General features: G+C 44.1%; 1 non-coding gene across 1 annotated transcript; it reads right to left on the minus strand.

Annotated features, from left to right (window-relative positions):
* Nucleotides 1–615: 615 nt before the first annotated feature.
* On the minus strand, nt 616–720 carry LOC127186268 (U6 spliceosomal RNA). The gene has a single exon (XR_007830378.1). It is a non-coding gene; the product is annotated as a U6 spliceosomal RNA (small nuclear RNA).
* Nucleotides 721–9,998: the final 9,278 nt, after the last annotated feature.

Here is a 9,998-nt window from a genome sequence, read left to right on the forward strand (position 1 = left end):
ATGGAATCCTAAGCAAGATGGGGCAGCTATACCTACATCCAATAAGACACAACTCAAGCCAAATTCATCTAGAAGAGAACATGCCACTTCATCTCAATAAGAGATTAAATCTACCAAGGAGTATTCAGAATCTGTGAGATGAGACATTGCCTACACATGTCTTTCAGTATAATCGCAACCTAAGTGCCCAAAAGCAATGAATGCATGGAGATGATGCAATGCACAGGCATGGAGGAGTAGCATTCAAGGATACAGAAGAAAAGAGTCTGGCTAGGTATGTAGGTACTTATGTCCATCAAATTATAAGGGGAATGAAAAAAATAAAAAGAAAAAGATGACATGAAAACAGAATATAGATTTTTTTCCTTCTTTTTTTTTTCATTAATTAGTCACTTTACATACCAGTCATAGGCCCCTCCTTCTTCTCCTCCCAGGTCCAACCCTCCCTCCCGGTTTCCCTGTCCTCCCCTCCAGTATTCCTCAGAGAAGCAAGCCTCTCCTGCTCACCACCCCCAGCTCATCAAGCTGCCTCATGACTGAGAGTGTCCTCTTCACTGTGGCCTGGCAAGGCAGCCCCTCCAGGGGAAAAGCAGTGAAAAGCAGCAACAGAGTCAGGAAAACATGGAATGGTTCACAAATTTGCCTGTCATCCTTGCACAGGCGCTGTGCTAATCTTCTCTGTATCATTCCAGTATTCGTACATGTAGGGACGAAATGAGCAGAATATAGACTTTTAAGTTCAGAAAACGTAATGAGAAATAGGATGGAAAGATAGGAAGTGGAGAGAGTAATATGAAAGTGGTGGAAAGAAAACATAGTGGGTGTGTGGGAATGCCACAGCAAAAATAGGAGCTGTGTCTTCTCAAGTCCTAAGTTCTTCTAGAATGTTCAGTCGCACACAAGACAGCCTGATTACTACCAGTATTTCTAGCCTCTCTGCTGTGAGTGTGCTGGGTGGTATGGAATGTGGTAGCAGTGATCATGATGACATAGATCTTAAAGGATAAAGGTTATCATGGCCAGGAAGTTGCCCTCCAGAACTCCGTGTCCTGAAGCTTCTCCCCAGTGTCTGTATGTGTTCACGGAGCCACTACAAACAATCAGGAGTCCTTAAGCACTATGCACTGCTCCTATGACGGTGGAAGGCTGCTGCTCGCCAGCCAAGGAAGAACGATAATGCAGGAAAAAGTCAGCCTGTAAGACCTGTGTCTCTGTCAGCCTCAAAACCATGAGGAAATATATTTCTCTGCTTCCTGGAGTTCGTTACATCCGTACTACTCAGGTAATCATGTTTATTCCTTCTTAAGTCTCTGATGGGGTTGCAGGCCATGCAGCTTAGTTTTACAATGAAGCTTAGTTTTGGGGTTAAGGTGTTTTAGGTCTAGATAGATGTTTTAAGTTGATAATGACAAGATGTGATGGAGATTGATCTACATTCAGAATTATAGACTCACCAAGAGAGGAAAGATGTTTTCTTCAAGGCTGTCAAATACAAATAGTCAAAACACTATGGATGCAACATTTATATAAGTGCTGATTATATCATGGTTCTTCTTGCTAAAGGTAGTTTATGTATATATGTATAATAATATAAATATATGTAAAAAATAAAAAGTGTTTAATTAATAAAAAAATTCTCAGAAAGAAATTAATACATTAGCCCATGGTTTAGGAGCTAATATAGGTGAGAAACATCAGATTATGAATTCTGGGATATGTTGGAAATTTGGAACATTCCTCCCAGTATTGTGTGGTCCTAGATATATATGTGGCAGAATAATTTAGTGCACTGAAAATATGGCTCTTAAGTATTAGGCTGCATGTGACCAGGGGGATGCAAGACATGAATGTCTAGTAAAACCAATGGTTAATTTTAAATTTTGTCCTTGCCTTTAAAATGGAGACAAGCATTTATTTATTTTTTCAAAAGAAAACTTTGGCCATGTGCCACCTAGACAGCTCAGTAGGTAAAGGTGCTTATCACAAAGTCTGATGATCAGTGTTTGATCCCCAAACCACATAGTAGGAGAAAGCTGACTCCATAAAGGTGTCCTCTGAGGGCCACATGCACACACTGAAACAAACAACCAAACAAACAAAAAACAATAAAAACCCTGTGGTATAATATATCGCCAATAAAGCATTTCCAAGCTTAAGGCTGGGGATAATCCTGGTTTTAGAATGTTTAGCAAGACATAGATCCCCATGCTTTCAGCATTCTGCTGGATGTGGAAGTAGGAGGGTCAGAAGGTCATGGTCATCTTCAACTGCATCTACCTTGGGGCTAACCTGGTCTACATGAAACATGATTGCAACACTACCACCCCAATAATTTCAGACAAGGTTTTGAAATATGTTTATCATTAATAGATAAACCAAAAGATGATAATTTACTGTTTCATTTGAACAGGAAGAAATGAACACTTGTACACCAAATGATGGGAAGACAGGCAAATTCTGTATTAAGCAGGTTTATAATACTTTATATCACAGAAGTGAGTGGCAGATGTACTTAAATGCATTTGTTACTTACCTTGACCATACTCAAACACATTTAATGAGTTAAGTGGATAAAAATGTGAGAACTTGCCGCACAATTTGTCAGCAGAGGTGACAGCTTTGAAATTTCCTTCACGCAGTTTTATCTGTTTTGGCTTAAATGCCCTGGATTTGGAATCTGGTTTGGATGCTTTTAATCGCTTCCACAATTAGATGGGGTTAACTGGGAGGGTTTGGTAGTCACCTGCAGCAAATCTACTTGAAGCAAGCAAACAGGCAGTACTAAAGCATAGTAAAGTAAATGTCCATCACGTGAGGAATGATTATGGTGGCCATCGGTCATTCCCACTTCCCAGTTGTCCCTCCACTTTCCACAAAAAGTCTGTCGAAATGATTCATCAGAAAATGTTGTTCTGGTCTTCAAAAGCCACATGAGGCCACACTGAAAACTAACAAAATTATGTACAAATTTTCCGAGTAAGTGAGTCATTTGAGAAAGCCAAGATTGGTTTTTAAACCATAACCTGGAACAGAAGAGCATTTGGTATAATGAACTGCTCTCTGCTTTCTCTGGTGAGACGCAGCAAAAAACAGCATCAAGGGATCTTGATGGCATTAATGGTTTGCTCTGTGGATAATAGCTATTTTCATTACCTGCAAGTAATCAAAGATCAAGAAAATCAGTGATAACTCATGAGTCCAAATAAAAGCAGGAGTCCAGAGTGAGTGTACCACCATGATAATAATTAAAGAAATATTACTTTTTGTTCAAAATCATCATTTACTTGTCTCCTGCAGAAACTGTGGGTTCTATGCAGATATCACGTGAAGTAAGGAGTTGTGTCTAATGTGAAGCTATTTCAACCAGTGTAACACAAATGTTTGGTGAGCCTAATAATAATGTCTAAATATTATGCACCATAAATAGCATGAGTGAATAAAAATACTATGTACCAGAATAAAATAAAGCTGTTTATTTTTCTACTAAAATTAAAATTGTAGGTGAATTCTAAGCATTTCCACGCTGAAAAACTTTTTTTGACACTCTTATTATTTTTAACTTGTCCATGTAATATATACAAAACCCACATGTCACAGTTCTGATAAAAATTCTCCCTTGGTTTGCAAGAAAAACATGACTTTGGGTGTTACATAGATGTGAAATATTTTACAGTGTTTACAGGAAATAAGTATCAAGGTTCCCTGTGTGTAAGGACCTATCCAGAAGCACTGAAAACTAGCGTTATTACTGCCTGCCTAAGAATGAGCCTTCACTGTTGGAGAGGCCTGTCCTGGCCATGACCTGTGGCAGCAAGCCTAAACATTCAGCTACTCAGAACAGGGGGCAACAGGTTATTCTGAAGGGAACCCTAGAGATTGTACAGTGTCTGAGCTTTGCCTTGCCAGAGCTGAAAGGGAAGGCCTGAGTGCCGACGAGAGGAGAGGCTGCAGCCCACTAGGCCTCACTTCACAGTCGGCTGTGGAGACCGTTCATCCTGGAGGAACTGATCTGACACTTCGCTTCATCACTCGGAGCTTGTACTGTTTCATTTCTTCCTCGGCTGTGGGCCTTGCCTTGAGCAGCCATGGTTACAGTTGAGTTGTAGTAAAGTAGAGCTACTGTGATGGGCACAAAACAAGCAAAAAGAGTGACAGAAACAAAGAGTTGTGGTGGTGGTGGTGGTGGTGGTGGTGGTGATGTCAATAGCACACCATATGTTTTCTTTAGAGAAAGATCTGGGTCTGTTCATCCTGAGTCCAGTTTTTATCTGGTTGTGTCTTTTGCTGCTGTGGCCTTGTAAGAGTTCTTTATAAGTTTTGAATATCATTCCATCATCAAATATGCAACTTGAAAATACTTTCTGTATTTATTCTGTAGGCTACTCTTCCGTTTTTGATGACTTTCAATCTGAAAGCTATTTGTATTTAAGTACTGCTGTTGTATACTTTTGATTTTGTCCCAAGACTTTGATGTGGTGTCTCAGTCTCTTTCAAAATGAGTACCAAGGACATCTCTCCATGTTGTTTACAAGGGATAAAGATGGGCTCAGGTCCTGTGTTTTAAATATTTTATCCTTTTGGACTGATGTTCTTGCCCACTGTAAGGTAAAGACAACTTTATTCTGCTGCATGTGGGAATTCAGTGTTCTGAGTTTTACCTGTTTAACTTTTGGGCTAAACAGGTTGAAACGTGGCTTGGTGTGTTGGTTTAGCTTTATTTCTAGACACTTTGCTACTTTGTGCAACACACAGAACTGCACCATACAGTGTTCACTGGCACAGGCTTGGAGCCACACGGTGTCAGGCCCCTGACTTGGTACAGAATCACAGGAGACTGGGTGTGTCACAGAGACACCCTCTGAGGGAAAGACTGGTCCTGTGTACAGGGGCAGGATCTACAGGCTGGAACTCTGGATGCCAGAGAAGAGGAAAGGCAGAGCCTGCCTGCAGCCCTGCTAGTGCCCTCAGCAATACTATGGAGGCAATCCAGGGCTCCTGTGGGGGTGTTTGTGTGCGGCTGTCCGCTTCTTCAATCTGTACAGAAGGAGATGCATGGTTCAATATTTTATTAAATTTTACTTTATATTTTTGCACTTCTCTAAAAGTGACTGTTTTCAGAAGAAAAGCAGACAATGTAATGAATCTGCGCAGTTATCATATATTTTTGAAAGTTTTTTTGATGTTGCTCCTTAAACTTCACCTGCTTCAAACATTGGTCCTTTCATCCTGTCTACTTCCTTATGCATGTCACAGTCGCAGAGGAGGCACAACAATGGAGAGGCTTCCTCAGGTCCCCTTGGGCTGAAGTGGCCACATAGAGTATCCATGGTCCTCATCTCCCTCCTTTGTCAGATTAGGAGTAATAATTGCTCCAAGTGAAGACTCCCAATTCCGGAAAAATGCCTCAAGTTTCCCGGGTAGGCAGTCCTCCTTCAGACACACGGAGACATAGAAATTGCGAAAAGCAAAGAAGGGAGGATGTTGTCATCACACAGTGAACACACACAAAAAGCAAACTCGTCGATGGTGAGTAAAGTCTTTTGACAAACTATGATGTGACGTAAGGTGGCACATTACTAGAGAAAACATAGCTTTTTCCTTTCTGAGGTATAATTGAAAACATCAAATTTGGTGTTTTTGTTTTAGTTCACATTCTGGATGGTCCTATGGATGTTTGGAAGTGAAAAAGGTAATTATTAAATGGAAGCTATTGCTTTTTTGTAGAACCCATTGGAACACATAATGAAATATAGTTAATTCTCTTACAAGCAAAAAAGAATAAAGATTTTAGTGTTTGAGGTTTTTTTTCTCTCATACTTAGGAGATTCCCTCTTAAGCTCTTGGGTGACATGTGTAGTGTCTCTCTGGGGAGTGAAGGAAACTTTGGGGTATATTTTGGGTACCATCCCCCCTCTCTCCCACCACCCTCCACCCCGCCCCCCAGCAGCAGCAGCCGCTGCAGACCTCTGTGCTCTGACTGGATGACTACAGAGGTAAATGACATCCATCCTCTTATTCAGTATTCATTTTTCAGGCTGAGGACCGGGCAGGTCAAATATAAGGAACACAAAGACTGGGCAGCTCTTCCTGGAAGGCAGCTCATCACTTCTCCCAAACCTTCTTCACAGCAGCATTTACCAAGAACCACACTAGGCAAAGCACACATTCCAGGCATAGGTGAGCAGGAGGGGCCATCACCGAGGGATGTTTATCCCTATGGCCTCTAACTAACTGGAGTAATCTGCTCCTGTGTGGCAGGGTATTTAGTGACGTCAGACAATGCCTGTGGTGGCCATCTCCTGTTGCTGTTGATGACTACATCCCTGCTGGGATGAAGGTGCAACCGAGCACTTGCCAAGGCTACCCCAGTTACCTAGCTCCAACACATTAAGGGTCTAAGCACAGAATCTCTAACTAATTCCCCAAGGCTTTTTGTTTATGTTTTGTTTTTTGTTTTTATGTTTCACAATGTCTTGAAATGCTTAAAACTTAAGCCCTTTAAAAAAAACCTCAGAATGAATCACTGGGTGAGAGAGCTGTTACCCTATGCCCTGGATAGACACTGGCCTGAATAGCTTCATCACGAACTACAACGTGTTCTTGTCAGCTCTTTCTATTAGGTCCCAGGTCCTGCGCTGCCTAAAATTTTCCAAGCACAGAGCGTAATGATCTGGCAGTTGAAGTTGGCATCTGTTATCATGAATAAAAACAAATAACAGTTAATTTATGTCCTTTATTTTCATAATAGCAATTTCATTTGCACCACTGGATCCTAAAAGAAAACTCTGAAGAAGTTTTATAACAGTCTCTTTTCCAATACCATTAAGTGTATTAAAATGTAGGTCACAGGGCATGAGGAAAGAAAAAATGTAAATCAAGGGTCAAACATCTGCACATCCCTTCCAAAAGGACTTCACACTGGTCATTAAGATTCTTCAAATGTGAGATCTTGAGGTTCAGAAATAAGCAAAGCGCATGCTTACAAAGGAAGAACATCTCTTGTCAACTTCCAATATTCTGACCAACGCTCCATCCCTGTGAAGACAGTGTGGCTTCCTAGTCTACCAGCAGGGCTTTCTACCGTTTTCATTTCTTATTTGGTTCTTCTCCAGAGTTTCCTCAAAAGTAGCCAAGAATTCCAGGATTTATATCTCTGCTGGGAAGAATTCCGAGACCTGAGAAACAAGTGCCGGAAACCATGAAATACCATCTCAGATAGGAATCCTCAGAAGGGTCAAGCGGAAAACCTCCCATAAGAAGCTGATAAGTATTTCCCCATTACCCTGTTTAGTCAGAGGACAGCAGACAGGCAAGGGCCCAGAGCAGCGGCCCGACATGCATTCTTTTACTCCTTAATTGTGACAGACTTATAAATTCTAATATCTGCTCATCTCCTTCTCCAGGTTTCCTCTTTACTTTTATTTGAATTGGCGCTGTAAGAGTTAAGTGTTTTCTGATCTTGAATAGAAGCAGAGATAGAGACCAGTAATGGGGAGGGAGACTCTTTGCCTTTAAATAGAAGTGGCTCCAGTTTCGGTTTACAAAGCTGTAGGGTTGTTGTACATATTAAAATTGGTGCAGAGCTCAGTCCTTGGCCACAGATATACCCCGCCCCTCCCACCCGTACTGAAGATGTCAGTCTCTGCGGGAAAGCAGTTAGGAAAGGGTGCCTTTCAGCGGCTTGGACTCAAGGCTCTGGCTTTCCCATCCCGGAATACAATATCCTTAAACTTTGGCTCAAGGCCAGAAGCTGAGCCCTTCTGCTTCTTTTCATTGGCGTCTAGTTTATCGACAGCGAAATAATACTGCATGGAACTACTTGGCCACGTAGTGGGAAGTCAAGTCTTCTAATACCTCGTTTGTCCTAGATAATTTTAAGCTTTACCCAGAGTGCACTGGGCAAGAATGTTAAATGAAGTACACACAAGAAGAGCTTTAGGTGTCTGGCATCAATATTAGTGGGAGGCTGCCATGACAATTATTTCCCTAGCGCAGCAGACGGTAAGAAAAAAAAATGTTTCATTCATCCGCAAATGACTAACATTTTATTGATGTTTCGAAATGCGGCTGAATACTACCGCACTTTCAATTCCCGAGAGCGGGCTCTGAGAATTAAACTTGAATACTAATCACAGCAGCAGCTCCTGAAAAAAAAAAAAAAAAAAAAAAAAAAAAAAAAAAAAAAAAAAAAAAACCTCGGTTAATTGCTGAGCCTCGCGGGGAATCTCTGCGGGAGGTGATGATGTTCAGAGGGCTACGGGATAAGTCAGTCTGGGTGGTCTCGGGCGACGAGGGATTGCCGGCTCAAGGCTCAAACCCATTCTATCCTTAGACATGGTGATAAATAAAAATAAGATAAAATAAAATAAAAAGCCATCCAGGGTACAACAACTATGGACTCTCGCCGCCTCAGCAAGGCTCAGGCTGGGGAGGAAGCTGGATGCTGACCCCTGCAGAGATCATTGCTTCAGCGTGCTCTGCCGTGGGGCCCTGCTGGCGTTCAGAAAAAAAATGAGTCCAAATAAGCCCCAATGAAAGAAGAATGTGCCTTTTAAATACCGCAACAGGCAGAGGGTCGGGGAAGCCAAGTGAGGAAGGTAACTTATTTCTAACTGCTCGCCAGCCTCCCCCCCTCGTCCCCCAACCTTCATTTTCTCTAACTCCTCAAGGCATGGGGCCAGCTCTTCTGAACTCAGGTTCTCCCATTGATTTGCAAAAAGCCTAGAAGAGCTCTAGGATCTTGAGGCTGAAAATGAACACCAGAAAAAGAGAGAAGGGGGGGAAATGCAGAGTGGACTGCGGGGTGACTGCGTGACCAGCACCTAGCCTTGGTCCTGGCCACGCGGTAGACTAGCTGCGGGGTTCGGCTCATAGCTTGGGGAACTCAGTTTGCTGCTCAAAGGATGCGGGTCCACCCCAGCTGAGAGGCGGTGGGGAAAAAAAATTCAACAGGGACTCATGAAAGCCTAGGAATGCCTTGGCTTCACCAGATTGCGCGAGCCTTCCGCTCAATAGGCTCAAATGGGTTAAACTGCCTCTTACATAACAGGACCGCCCAGCTCCACACAATTAAAACACTTGATTGCAGCCTCCTCCAACTCTGCATCCCAGCAAGACCCGCCCATCCCTCCCAGTGCGCCTGCGTATTGCGCGCTCCCAGGTCCCCGCGCGCGCCCTGCACACTCCACTTCCCTCTCACACGCGCACACTCTGGGCAGACACCACAAGCGCACACACACTCATGCACAAGTTAGTATCAAGACGCACAGGCGTCCTCCAGCCCTCACAGGCGGACTCACAGATGCACTAGCTCTCGGTCTCAGGCACTGATCACTCTACTGTCCCTGTGCAAAGCAGCAGCGCCGCCACACTCCCTGCCCACCTCTAAACGAGGGTAAAAATACATACCCCCCCTCCCCAGAAAAATAACGGAGGGAGAGAGAGTAGTGAACGGAGGGAGGGAGGGAGAGAGAGAAGGGGGGGGGAAGGAGGAGGAGAGGAGACCTAGTTAGTTCATTAACAGCAGGATTAGCTAGTCAGGATTTAAAAAAAAAATACAACAAAAAAGCCAACTCACTCACAGTCTCGGGCGTCATGATGGCGCCGACCCCCAAGTTGAGCACTTTAAAGTCGGGGGACCAGGGAGTCCCGGGGAGCTGGCAGCACCGGAGGGCAGACCTGGGCCCCAATGCTCTGGCTTCCCAGCCCCGCGGCCCGCAGAATTCCCTCGCTCACGCCGCCAAGCCTGCCAGACCTCAGAGTATCCCCATTGCCCAAGCTTCTCTGTCCCTCTCTTTCCCTCTTTTTCATCTATCTCGTTCGCTTCTTGGCTCCCCCCCCCCCACCCCCCCGCCTGGTCCTCCATCCCCGGGCGGGGTTGCTACGGAAACGGCCGCTTGGCAACGCGCGCGAGCCCGGGGGCCGCCGGCCGCTGCTGCGCCCCGCGCTGCCTGCGCCGCCTCCCGCGCTCTGCTCGCCGCCACGCAGGACAGTGTGCG

This window comes from Acomys russatus, unplaced genomic scaffold, assembly GCF_903995435.1.
Source record: "Acomys russatus unplaced genomic scaffold, mAcoRus1.1, whole genome shotgun sequence".
Lineage (NCBI taxonomy): Eukaryota > Metazoa > Chordata > Mammalia > Rodentia > Muridae > Acomys > Acomys russatus.